This window comes from Impatiens glandulifera, chromosome 1 (genome assembly GCF_907164915.1).
Source record: "Impatiens glandulifera chromosome 1, dImpGla2.1, whole genome shotgun sequence".
NCBI lineage: Eukaryota > Viridiplantae > Streptophyta > Magnoliopsida > Ericales > Balsaminaceae > Impatiens > Impatiens glandulifera.
Window position 1 is genome coordinate 55,926,299 of NC_061862.1, and position 14,785 is coordinate 55,941,083.

At 25.1% G+C, this 14,785-nt stretch overlaps 1 pseudogene; it reads right to left on the reverse strand.

Annotated features, from left to right (window-relative positions):
• Window positions 1–14,208, reverse strand: part of LOC124928625 — a 42,624-nt pseudogene extending 28,416 nt beyond the window's left edge.
• Window positions 14,209–14,785: the final 577 nt, after the last annotated feature.

A 14,785-nucleotide genomic window follows, 5' to 3' on the forward strand; every position in this document is an offset into this window, starting at 1 on the left:
TATGAAGAAATTGACAATGTTTTCTTCCTTCATATGAATACAACTCTTTTTTTTTTGTGTTAAACAAACATTGAACATAGAAAATTAAGGATGGGTGAAAAAACTTTTATAAAATGTTGGCAGTTCTTTGGTAGTTCTTTTGTCCCTCTTATGATATTTGGTTTTACGCGTACAAACAAAAAAATGAGAGTTGGTTAGACAATATCTCTAGGAAAACTTTTTAATCTTGTTATATCAATATTCCTAACTTCTTGAAATAGTGGTTCTAAGATTTTGTATGCTTCCCAACTTTAAAGTTATTTTTGTTTGACAAGTCCAATTCAAAAAATGAGTATATATGTAATAAAAATAATTTTTTTATTTTGGAATTTCTCTCGAAATTAAATCTTATTTAATTTGATTGCTATTGATTTTGTCATGTATGCATCTCTTAGCCAATTACTATGTACGTAATCTTTGAGGCTTCCAGTAATAAAACAAGAAAGTATATTTACAAAGTCTTAAAATTTTGAAAATGGCTGAAATGTAACTAAGTTTACTATTATCTTTCTAATGTTTGCAAAGGAGTTTCAAATAATTAAATCTTTCCTCAAGGTTTTATCAACTATTGTTTTTCCATTAAAATATTTTTAATTATGAGTTTTTATATTTTTTGAGATATTGCATAAGAATGGAAAATTTTAAGTCTTTTCTTTTTTCTTTTGTTTGGAAAAAGTTTTATATCTCACTTTATAGAACTAACCAAAATTAATTATTTTGTTTATTTAAATTTTTTTTGATTACATGTATTCTTAAAATTTAGATAATTACTAGGAAACAAATTTATGAAACACTTTAACAAAACTTAATTATTAAATGCATTTTTATGATGTAGGTTCAAGCCTCTATTTTATAGAGGGAATTGAAATGATTTTAATCATCACTCTTTCTTATAAACAAGGTCTTATCTATAAGTGATTTCACCATATATATTTAACAATGTAAATCTTACTATTTCTTATTGACTAATGACAATATTAGATATTTAGTATTTAATTTTGGATAATTTGATATCTGTGATGTCTTTTTAGTTAATGATCGACTTTATAGTTTATAATAATAAATTTAATTAATAATTCTTTTGATTAATTAATCAAGAATTTTTTAATGCGATTGCATGATTTATGATTATTGTGATGTTATATTTCTAAAATGTCTTATTATTATAAATTTTATTTCAGTTCAATCTTAACTTAATTATAAAAATGATTTGTCTTTCTTCTTAAATTACTTTTTCAACCTACTTAATGAACTTAAATTGAATTAATTTTATTGTTTATTAATTTTGATATAGATAGTCAATTAATTAACAATATATTTTTATAAATAAAACCAACCAATTTGAATCGAAACAAATAAAAAACTTTAACTAACATTAGTTTGTGTTGTATTTCAGTCAATTTTTTAATAGTTTAAGTCCATTTTTTTAATGAAAACAATGTTTTTATTTATTTATTTATTGTTTTATTAATTTATTGTTTTTATATAAGACAATTATCTAATTATTATTATTTTAATTATTAAATAACTTAAGTAAACATGCTTCAACTATCCGTGTCTAGTTTCTGAAAAATATGTGTAAGCACGGCACATAACTGGCCGTTTATTTTTTCAAAAATTAATTTTAAATGAAAAAAATAAGGGTTATGTATCCCAAGGAGTACCCATTTTATTATTTTCTAAAACATTAAAATGAATTTTTTTTACACTCTCTAGAATTATAATATTTATTATATTACAAACCATATTTATCAATATAATAAAGACTTACAATATAGTTATATAGCATAAGTAGAGTATCAAGAAATAAGAAATAATTGGGGGAAGCACAAGTAAGGGAAAGTATAATGCATTCTAATTTCTAAATATTAGAAAGAATATTCTAAGTTCTAATATATATTATTAAAAACCTAAATATAGATGTTTATGTTTCCTAAACATTGCTGAAATATAGGTATGACATATTACAAACTCAATTAATCATCGACATTTTTATATACAACATTGACAAGTTTTAACAAATGAATAGACCACTTCACTTAAAATAATATAAAACATGTGACATATATATAGCATAAGTAGAGTATCCAGAAATAGGGTGAAAACTGTTTTTATAGGTGAAACTAAGAATGCACCAAAAGTTGTGTATAAAATTCACTTTGGGCACAAGCTTATTTAATCCCTTTTTGCATTTAATTTAAATCTGTTTTGATTTAGTATTACTTTTAACTTTGTTTAAACATATATTTTAATTGAATACATTATAATTTATATTTGAAAACTATCATATAGTAAAACTAAACAAAATTTTAATTTTAAAATATTTCTACTCTTGCACTAAGTTTTCATCCATATGTATTGGTGTCTATTAGCCCAATCCTTTCCCTAATTCTTATCTTTTGGCTTTTTATAATAGCTAAAAAGGTATGATTGTGTGTCGGATAAGTTAAGGATGATTGAATAAATGTCCAGAAGAGTTAAGTTATGATTTAAATTAATTTAATACATTACAAGTATTAGTAATATCCTAGTGTGAGGGAGTGATGTAAGCGGGGAGTGTGCACTTGTGACGCATATATAAATTGCGATTTAATTTACATTATTTAAAGTTAATTAAACCAAAAATATATAATTAAATTTATTAGTTTCTTAAATTCATTTATTATTAATATCATTAATTACAAATTTTAATGTTTTTCCAAACAAACTAATTATTATTATTAATTTTAAAATATATACATTAAAAGGACAAATGATATGTAAAAAAGAAATAGTCATATTTAATACACGAGTGACCTGACCATAGTGCGGGGTGGTGCCATAATACACAATTCTAACTACATTTCAGTTTTGTTAAATTTGAATTTTATTAACTTTTTTTCTTATTAACTATATTCAATACTCATATTAAAAGTTTTAGAGTATTTTCAACATTCATATTTTTCGATAAAAAAATATAAGTAAAAGTATATTTTTTTTTATAAAATAATAAGATAATAACTAATTAGTTTTTATAGAATTTACATCATTATAATCAATTATTCAAATACACTGATATTAAAAATATATATAAGAATTTAACATAAAAATTAAAAATTAGATTTATTTGAAAAAAAATTAGTTAGCAATTAATCTGTAATATTAGATATTCTATATTTCTTATTAAGTTACTTTGTTATCTTGTCATATAAAAGATTTGATTATTAATATATATTTAAGACAATAGTTTTCTTTTAATTGTTTTTTATTTTGATTTCATCATGTTTATAATGTTGGTTATGTTTGTTAAAGTGTATTTAAAAATATTTTATATATTTGTAAAAAAATGTTTCGACTTAAGGTTAAAGATCCTTACAAATTATAAAAAAAATAATATATATTTCCAAGTCTAAGTTAGCTCAAATAAGTTCACACTGGCTTGAAAAAAAACTAACGTTTAACCTTTTTATTTCTATCTTAATAATAAAATTTAAATTCAATTCTTACATTAAACAATAAAATTTAAATTCAATTCTTACATTAAACAGAGAAAAACTTAAAGTTAAATTAATAATAATTTTTTTTATTTAAAAATAAAAACTTAATATTGAACAAAACTAGAAAGTCAATCCGAAATTATCCACTCATCACTGGATAGAACCTCTCAAATAGGAAAATTTGATAAAATGACCATGAAAATTGGTCTTATTTAAAAAATAACTTAACCCAAAAACAATTGATAAAACTAACATTTTTTTCAAAATATTTGACCATTTTACCTTTAATATATATTTTTTATTTCCGTTTTTTTTTCTCCCTCATTTTCTCTTCACTTCTTTCTCTCTTCTTCTCCGGGCGATCATTGCGCTTCCCATCCCTCCCCGCGAGCCCCGACTCCAGCAGCATCACCGGACGCTTCCCCGCGAGCCCCGACTCCAATAGCATTGCCGGATGCTTCCCCACTTCTATCCCCTGCTACTAACCTCCATAATTTCCCGACGATCGCCAAGCAACGCCAGACCCTTCCCCGCATCAGCATTCAGCATTCAGCATTCACCATTCACCGTTTGCATATTTAGGTGAGTTTTTATTATTTTTTCCCGCTTGCATTCTAAGTATGATAGGTTTTAGGGTTTTAGGTGAATATTTTTTTAAATGGTTTGAATGTGGTTTGAATGAGTATGAATTGTTATTATTCTGAGTAAATGTGTGAGAATCTTTCTGTATATTACGTCCCCACACAAATTTCATTCTTCGTGGGACGCAAATTAATTGTGTCCATTCTGAATGTGACTGAATATGTATATATTACATTCACAAACTATACTTTGTGTCGACACAAAGTGCACAATTTGCGTAAGTGTTGTTTGGAAGAAATCCCTTCACCAAATGTTTGAGATGGGAGAATAACATTTGACACTTCTATTATGAGATTATAAAGTGAATATGGTTATTAAAGGTTCTTAATTTAATTCCAAACAACATTGGATGTTACCCCTCTGGATGTCTTATTCTTTGATAATATATTCGTTTTCTTTGATAATGTCAACTCCAAAATTGATAACCAAAAAATTTTAGAATGTAGATATGTGATATGATTATTGTAATCTTTTCATGATTTTTAGTTTCATTCCTAATAATATATTCCCTTTTTTTATTTGCAGTGGATTTAAAGATCTGTTTGACTGACGATATTTTATCGAAAATTTTCAGTAAACATGGAAGAGTCGTAGATAAACCATTTGTTTAGAATTGTTCATCAATTATATCTATAACTTCTTCCATTTTTGGTTCATTTGTATTGTAGGAGAAAACATATTGTTTCCCTTATTAATAATAAAGTTTATGTTCAAATTCTTTTTTCCTATTAGATTCAAGTTATTGGGAGATTTTTTTTATTTAGATTTAATCTAATTAACCAACATCAAACAAACCATCATTTATAAATTAATTTAATCACACCACAAACTTGTCAAAAACAGGATTGAAGAAGTTTCATAAATACTCTCCTCTATATCATATCAACAAATTCCATCTTCACATTAAGCAAATTAAAATAGACTAAAAACAAAGCATTTCAAATGCGTAAAAATATATTAACAATTCATCTCTTCTTCCTTTTAGTTCTAACACAACACAAATGTGTTCTTGCCACTGTAAGTCATGTAAAGAAAGCCATCTTCGTCCTTATTTTCCTCATAAACCACAAACATCATAGCAGCTGCAACACAATACAATAATTCAACAACAACCTATTTAGAGATTCAATAGAACTCATTATAGCAGTTATCAATCGCAAGTTTGTAACTAACTTGTGGGTGACAAAATGTTCTTGAAAAATAATGAAGATAGCCTATTCAGGGCTCAATTTGATTCTCTTCCTCACCACATACACAAATTGAACACACAATATATAGTTTACATCCACGCAATTTATATAAAAGTAGTTGTAGTATAGTGGTATTTATTACTGCCTACAATGTAAAAAAAATAAAACAGTTAGCTTGGAATCGAGGTCACTTATATGACATACATGAATAAGTATTACAACTACTTTGTTTTAAATTATGTCGACGACGCAAACTATATTTTACCTTCATCTTGCATTGAACGCAAACTAACTTTTATCTCGACTGTTGCATTGCCTTCTAGTGAAGCAACCTGTTCGACACCATGGTCCTTCACCTGACTTGTGTAACTCATCTTTTGTATCAGCTGCTACAGTCGCCTTGCTACAGTTGCATGCGTGGTCTCATGGTTCGGAGAGCTGCTACAGTCGCCTTGCTACAGTTGCATGCGTGGTCTCGTGGTCCGGCGAGCTGATGGAGTCGGGGCTCACAAGGAAACGTCCTTTGGCGTTGCTTGGCGATCGTCAAGAGTAGAGAATTCGGGGAGGAAACCGGGAAAGCGAGGGGAGGGAAGGGAGAGCAACGGTCGGCCGGAGGAGAAGAGAGAAAGAAGAAATGAGAAAATGAGGGGGGAAAAGAAAAAAAAAAGTAAGAGTAAAATGGTCAGAATTATTTGAAAAAAATTATTTTTGTAAAGTATAAGTTAGGTGAGTTATTTTTGAGATGAGCCCTCTTTTGGGATATCTCAAATATTCATATACCTAACTTTATGCCATTATGATTTATTTATATTAATAATTTTTGTATTTTATTTTTCAGTTATCACTTCAATAATTATTTGTGAACATGAAAAGAATGGAATAATTAATAAATATTAGTTATATAATTATTATTTAATATATATATATATATAATTAAGTATAAATTAATTAAAAATAATAAATAAACTAATCATATTTACAAAATCAATAACCTAATTCATTTATTCAAATAAATAATTATTATATATTTTTAAAATTTTATTAATGTAAATTCACTTTATTTTCCAAATCTTATAATAATTATTTATAAATTTGTAAATTTTTATCTTTATAAATATAAAATTTTAAATAATTTAAAAGTTTATTTAAATCAAACTTTTTAATTCAAAATATTAACAAAAGTAATCTTCAAAATGTGTTCAACTTACAAATAAGACAAGTTACAAGAAAAGATGTTTGTCCACTTCAGTGGATAATTTTAAAAAATGGCTTACAAAATTAAAATTAACCAGCTGTTTTTGGTTATTATTCATAAAGTTTTCATTCCAAATTTTACCTATAATAAATGTGGGGATGATTTAAATTTCATTCTTTTATCATATTATCTATATATTTCTTTTTCAATAGTCCCAGTGAAGATTTTCTATAAATCTATTGTATTTTATTTATTTTATCAAATATTAAATAAATATTTAATCATTCATTTTAAATAATCAATTTTTTAATCAAAAAAGATTTAAATTTATAATTCAAATATAACCCCAAATTCAAATAATTATAATCTGATTCTCTTAAAATGTATGTTGTGTATGCATGATGCATTCATGTTTTAGCTGACTGAATTATGAAGGTCAGTTCCAGAATCATGAAACATTTCCAAGATTAGTTTGTACATTTACTGCAAGTGAAACTATTAACCTTGAGATAATTTGAAAACTTAGATTTCAAATAAATGGCATGCAAGTTTAACAAATTTAAACCTAAAACTTGAATGTTTAGATATGTAAGTGTAGACGTGAGACAATTTGAATGCTTAGATGCAAATCACATTAAAACATTCAAATATCTCAAATAATCCTGATCCATTTATTGTTAAATTTGTAAAAACAGTTATTAAGCTATAGAATATCTCAAGATTTGTCATACAATGAAATTATATCTTGTCTGTACCCATCATAGAACAAATAGGTGCAGCAATTTACTTCGAATATGGCAACATATTTACAAAGCAGTTGTTCAAGACTTCAAGCAGTCATAAGGTCAAAAAAAATAGCCCATTTTTGCCTTTAACATATACCTTAATTAGTTTATTTAAAAATTGGTGAGCAAACATGTGAGACTAGAGAATTCAGGAAAATGATTTACCATTCAATTCTCGTAGTCTTCCGTTTGCTCTAACAAATAGTTAACAGCCAATTCCTCATTACGATCACAGGCAAGGAATGCTTCAATTACAACGGCTCTGTGAAATCTCATTGCCTCAAGCTGCAAATGGAGACCACCTCAATAGTACAACACGACAAATTTGTGAAAAAAATGTATCAAGAGATTAAAGAGAAAATAAATTATCCATACACTTATAGAATTGCTTCCTGCTCTGCTGGTGTGACACTGATAAATTATCACTGAGAATTTAGTTTACTAATAAACCATTAGCAATAGCAACATAGATAACCATAAAAGATTCCAAATAGGATTCTCCAAAAGGTGTCATCATCTTTCCAAGCTAGGCTCATTAACAGTTGTGGATTTTGCTTCCCAAGCTCCTGAAGCATGGGCTGCAAACAGAAAGAAGATATGATCTACAACCCCAAAAACCCATCCAAATAAGCATTTTTGCAAAACAGATTATCGAAAACACACCTGTAAAATTTGTGGATTTGATTAAACCATAGTGCGTAATGCTTGGAACTGAAAGCCAAATTCACAAAGAAACCATTAAAAATCAATTGTGCCAGCATCACAGCAGGGACCCTGCTTAAATGATTTTCATTTTTATAAGTAAAGTCTCATTAGATGACTGAAAGTTGTCAATCTGGGTACTCCAAGCTTTGACCTAGGCTACCAATTACCAATGGGCTATTTTGGTATAAAAAAAATCATGTTGATTGTGATTGGTTATGCATCTAAAAATTAAAATGATCTAAAATATAATTTGATCATGAGCAAGAAAAAAATCTTAAATGAGACAAACAAATCACTATTATTTGGATCATGATCTAGAAAATGATTTATATACCAAAAGAAGCAATAAAAATCCCACTATAATTTGGCTGATCCAAAATAATCATGATGCAGAACAAATCTTATACCAAACGAAAAAAATAACTTTCAGTTTTAACTTTGTCGATTTTCCAATGTAATCGTGACAAATATAAGTTTCCAAATAGGATGAATGAAGAGTAATCAAAACTTGTTGGTTGCTTCTGAGAAAAACAAGAGAACCAAGTCCATCGTTGTCACCACCAGAAACTGCTTCCAGTTACATCTTAACCATGCAATAAACAGAAAAAATATATAGAGGACAAAGGAAGAAACTGAGAATGCTACCTGCGGAAACAAGTTTAGTGGAGATGAATTGGGTGCTCCGATAGAAGAAGCATTAGAAACTGTTCCCATTCCAGTCCCTTCCAAGGCAACCTGACTTGTAGGAAAGTGAGGCACAGGGACTGCAACTTCTGTTGTTTCTGGAATTCCCTACAATGTTAATACATATATCAATATCTCACATGCCAAAAGAAACTAAAATTAACAAGTTCAAGGGCATACTGAATATAAGTAATCTACAGCTCGCTCAGGATTGTTGTAAGCAGCACGAAGAGCTCGAGTGACAGTTTCCTTATCCCAGTTGCCACCCCCATATCAATTATTTGTTGAATGGTCTGGTCAAGATTACTAGAAGCAACCAAGTTTGAAGCTGCGTAAGTATAGGTATCAGATGATGAACTGCAAAAGCAACATAGTACCATTGTAGAAGTAGCTCCAATATTTATCTACATAAATTAGAATTTACTTGTTGTATTTCTAGTAGATAAAGGACTGTATTTTATAATTAAGTTTTCTTTTCTGAAATGAAGAACTATTTTTATTCTCTTAAAAGAGAATCTATCCGTCTAAAAGCATTCTTTTTGTGGAACACGTTCACAATCCGGATATTCCAGATCTGGCTTACTCCACAAAGATTCTTCATTCTTCATTCCTCATCATCATAACTATGTTTGGAGATGTGTCTTGATCTCTATTGATGTCACCGATCCTATCAGAAATGCAAATAATGAATTAAATAAAAAATAAATAAAAGATTAAGATATCGTCATATTTATAATATATTTAATAATTCCGCCGATAATTAGAGTGTAACTAAATTTATTTGATTACATGTAGTCTTAAAATTTAGATCATTACTTGGAAACACTTCTAAACAAAACTTAATTATTAAATGCATTTTTTTAATGTAAGTTCAATCTTTTATTTGATAGAGAGAATGAAATGATTTTAATCATCACTCTTTCATATAGATAAGGGGTCTTATTTAAGTGATGTCATCATATATATTAACAATATAAATCTTACTTATTGACTAATGACAATATTAGATATTTAGTAACATCTTAATTTTGAATAATTTAATATTCATTAATGTCTTTTTGGTTAATGACTTTATAGTTTATAATAATCATTTTAATTAAGAATTATTTTGATTAATTAATCAAGAATTATTTCATGGCATTGAATGAATTATGATTATTGTAATGTTATATTGATTTATTATTATAAATTTAATTTCTGTTCACTCTTAACTTTTTTTCTTATTTAATTTTTCACGTTCTTATGAACTTAATTTTACATCTTCTTAATTTTTTTATAAACAGTTAGTGGGGATAAATAATTAATTTTTATAATTAAAATAACCCAAACGAAATGTAAAAGTGTAATGGTAGAACTTAACTATCATGGTTGTATTTTGATCAATTTTTTAATATTGGGTTTTCAATTAATTAGTTTACATCTTGTCATATTTATTTTAGGTGTCTCAAATGTTAACAAAGAGTTTAATTAATTTTAAGAAAAAAAACAATTATTTATAAGAAATAATTATTGTAAACAATATATAATTTTTTACAACTAAAATTTTTAGTTTGAGATACTTAATTTTCTTAATTATTTATAAATGATAGTAATAAACAATATTTTTAATTTAAATATTGAAAGGAATTCAAAATTACTGAAAAATTGATTATACTATTAAGATAATGTTACAACCAATTACTTATATATCTTTTAGACTAAAATCACTCTCCACCTAATTCATAAAGAACTTAGTTTGATATAAGTATTTATTTTGTATTTAGTGATTATAGATTAATTTTATAATATTTAAAATATTACAAACCATATTCATCAATAAAGAATTAAAGTAGTTATATAAATAATGATAATGTTTTATCGTTATTAAAAAGAAAATAATTAATATAAGTATTAAATTTAAAATCATTAAATTAGTTACACAAAAAATAGCATTAGTAAATAACCGTGTAGTCGTGTCTTAACTCAAATCTTAGCCGTGCTCGTTTAAGAACATATTTTTTAAGCATTAAACTTAAATGTTTCTTTACAAATCTCCATTGTTCTAAGTTCTAATATACATGATTAAAAACATAAATATAGATATTTATGTTTTATAAACATTGCTGAAATATAACTATGACAAGAAACATTACTAGATGAAGTCTTAACAAATGAATATATTATTGTACTCAAAATTATATAAATAACCTGATAAATATGTATATAGGTTCTCCTCTCACATCTTTGGCAGAATAGAATGTGACACCAGAAATTAAGGAGGAACCAGAAATTATATATAAACAGTACTTGTGAAACAAACCTATTTAATAATTTTTTTTGCATTTAATTTAAATAATTTTTTTTGGTTCAATATTATCATCTACTAACTTTGTTTAAATTTATATTTTAACAAGATATAATACAATTTATATCTCGAAAATATCATTATAAATGAGTATTAATATTATCATCTACTAAATTGAAACAAAATTTTCATTTTAAAATATTGCTACTAATGCACTAAGTTTTCATCTTTATTCTAACTTTGTGTTGATGTCTCTTTTCTGCCGCTGCCTCTCTACTTCCTTATCACTAGGCTTATACTAATTTAGTCAATAAAGAAAGAAGCTTTTGAGTTTTGATCAGAACGATATATATGGATTGTTTTGAGTTTTGATCCGAACGATATATGGATTGTGGAAACGACTTATAAAGTTAATAGAAAAAAAAGGTATGATTGAATGAGTGTCAAATAACTTAAAGGAGGATTAATCAATAGGTTAAGTTAATTTATGATTTAAATTAATTTAAAAAAATTATAAGTATTAGTAATATCAGTGAGTGATGTAAGAGACATGATTTAAAGTTTAGTGAAGTCAACAAAATATTATACAATTATTAATTTAAATTATTTAACTAATTTTAATATCATTAATTACCAATTATGCTTATTTTCTTGTTTTATTTATACATAATAATAATTATTTTTTAATTATTATGGAAAGACACAATTGACAATGAGCACACTAGTGTTGTGTCGTGAGTTGTGTGGTGTAATCTAACATAGTTTGGTTTTATTAAATTTAAAATTTAAATATATATATATATATATATATATTAAAATAAATTGAAAAAAATGAAATATTTTTTTATATTTTATATATAAATGTTTCTTCAAATTAAAAATACAAAATAAATTTAAAATTAAAAAAGCCTAAAAAATATTTAAAAAAAAAAATTTCTTCTCAATTTATGTGTCAAACTATTTTTTTCAAAATTTAAAGTATTTTTTAAATTTATATTTTTCCAAAAAATATAAGTAAAAATAATTCTAAATTTTTATAAAATAATAACATAACAAAAAATTATTTTTTAAGGAATTTACATCCCATTATAATAAATTCAAATACATTAATATTAAAAAAGTATATAAGAATTCAACATAAAAATTAGATTTATTTGAATATGATTTTGGTCAGCGAATTAATATGTAAAACTAGGTGCTTTATATTTCATATTAAACTACTTTATTATCTAACTTTCCATATAAAAGATTTGATTACCAATAAATATATTTAAGAAGTTTTCTTTTAATTACTTTGTCTTGTGTTTGTTTTGATTTCATTCTATTGTAAATTTTTGTATGGATGTTTGAGTGCATTTACAACTAAGTTAATTTAAAAAATATATATATAAGTTAAAGATTCTTATAAATTATAAAAAAAAAATATTCCTTTTAATTAACTAAGATAGTTCAATATAAGTTAAAATCACTATAAATTATAAAAAAAAATTATTTTTAATTAACTAAGTTCAAATATAAAAATGAAAAAAGAGATAAAAACTTAAACTTAAGAATTCAATTATCATTTAAAACGTCTTAAGTTAAAGTAAAATTATAAATAAATTATATTAAAGAAAATTTAAATTCTACCCATTGATTGCGCAAAGGTCTAGTATGGGCAACTCTTACTCTGACCTAGTGACTTGCAAGTCTAGTATGGGCAACTCTTACTCTGACTTAGTGACTTCTGATCAGAAAATGAGTAAATCTTATATGTTAATTATTTAACTTAGTTTGGGATGATTACACTTTGTAATTTTTTTATGTTATAATTTCACTATTTTAGTGTTAAACATGAAGCATCCTAAAAAAATATAAATTTAGCTAACATTTTTATAAACTCATAAAATTGAGAATTTATTTATTTAAAAGTTTATTTGAAAATATAGTTATATATATATTTAAATATACATGCATTAAAAATAATAAAAAAATAAATTAATCATATTTTTAAAATTAATTACATATTTCATTTATTTAAATAAATAATAATATTTTATTTAAATTTATAAATATAAATTCACTTTTTTTTATAAGATCGAATAATCAAAATTATTTATAAACTCGTATAATTTTATTTTCAAGTTATAAGAATTTAACTCGTTTAAAAGGTTATCTAAAAAGAACTTTGACCAAATATTAACAAAATTCATGAATTAAATTATCCTCTAAACTTACAAAGATCAACTAAAATGTGTTCCATAGTGTTAGATAATTATTTAATGTTGTCCAAGTTACACGGTTATATGTTGTCCAATGATCATAGCATAATTTTAAAAAGTTGGTTTACAATGTTTAACTTGAAAATAGTAATTTGTGTTTGGTTATAAGAAAGTTTTCATTCCAAATACATTTATAATAAGTATGAGGATTATTTAAATTTAATTAAAATATTTTTTCACATTATCAATCAATTATTTTTTTAAATAGTCCTAGTGTGTGATTTTCTATATATCTATCTATCTATTATATTATATTTTATTTTATTTTATCATTTTTAAATTAAATATAAAATAAATATTTAATAATTTATATTAAATAATAAAGTTTTTCATAAAACAAAATTTTAAATTTAGAATTCAAAATTTTATTCAAATAATTCCAAATTCAAATCATTCTAATTATTTACTCTCTTAAAATAAATGGTGTGCATCATTCATGTTTTTACTTGACTGAATTATGAGAGTATGTTCTAGAATCATGAAAATTTCAATGAAATTATGTACATTTATTGCATCTACGAAGAAATTGACAATGTTTTCTTCCTTCATATAAATACAACTCAATTTTTTTTGGGTTAAACAAACATTGAAAATAGAAAATTAAGGATGATGAGAAAACTTTTATAAAATTTTAACGGTTCTCACTAGTAGAAAAGGGTCATATGTAACAAATGTGAGGCGAATATATATGGCTGTTACATACACTACATATTAGTAACGGTTAAATGAGGCCGTTACAAATACTAGATATTAGTAACAGTTTTATAAGACCGTTATTGTTATGTATTATGTGCAACAACTCTTAAAAAAGTCATTACTAATACTAAAGTTGGCAACGTGTACCTTACTTGATAGGTAGTGAAGTACTCATCCCCGAACCCGACGAACATCTCTATTTTTATCCCATCTCCGATTTGTCGGGTACCCGATTCCCAACGATTATCCATTACCCGATTTAAGAACTTATAAGATTATAGAGGTGGAAAAAAATAAACATAATAATTTTAAATTGTTAAAAAAAATAAATCAAAACATTACCTACCTGTATACTAACTTTTGTAGATCTTAAAGAAGATTTTATTGTTATAGAGTGAAGAAAAATTTGAATGGAGCTTGAAAAAAAATTAAAGATTAATTATGAAGATGATGAGTGAGAAAGTTGAAAGAGAAGATTAATGTAGAGAAATAGTTTTTTAGAAATATAAAAATTTAAAGTTGAAGTGAAGTGTAGATAAGAACAAATTAAATAATGTGTTTATAATGACATTTGTAATGAATAGGCATTTAAAAAGTCACATTAAGTTTTAATAAAAAATATTTTATTTTCATATTAATATAGTCGGGTATCGGGTACCCATAGGTATCGGGCATACGGGTACTCATTGACATCCCTAACTAATACCATGGTTTTCTTATTATTTTTCAAAACAAGTGTATCATTAACGAGTTTAAGGAATGCCGTTACAAATTGTATAAAAGTATCTATAACGATTTTCCAAAGAACCATTACAGATACGATGTTTG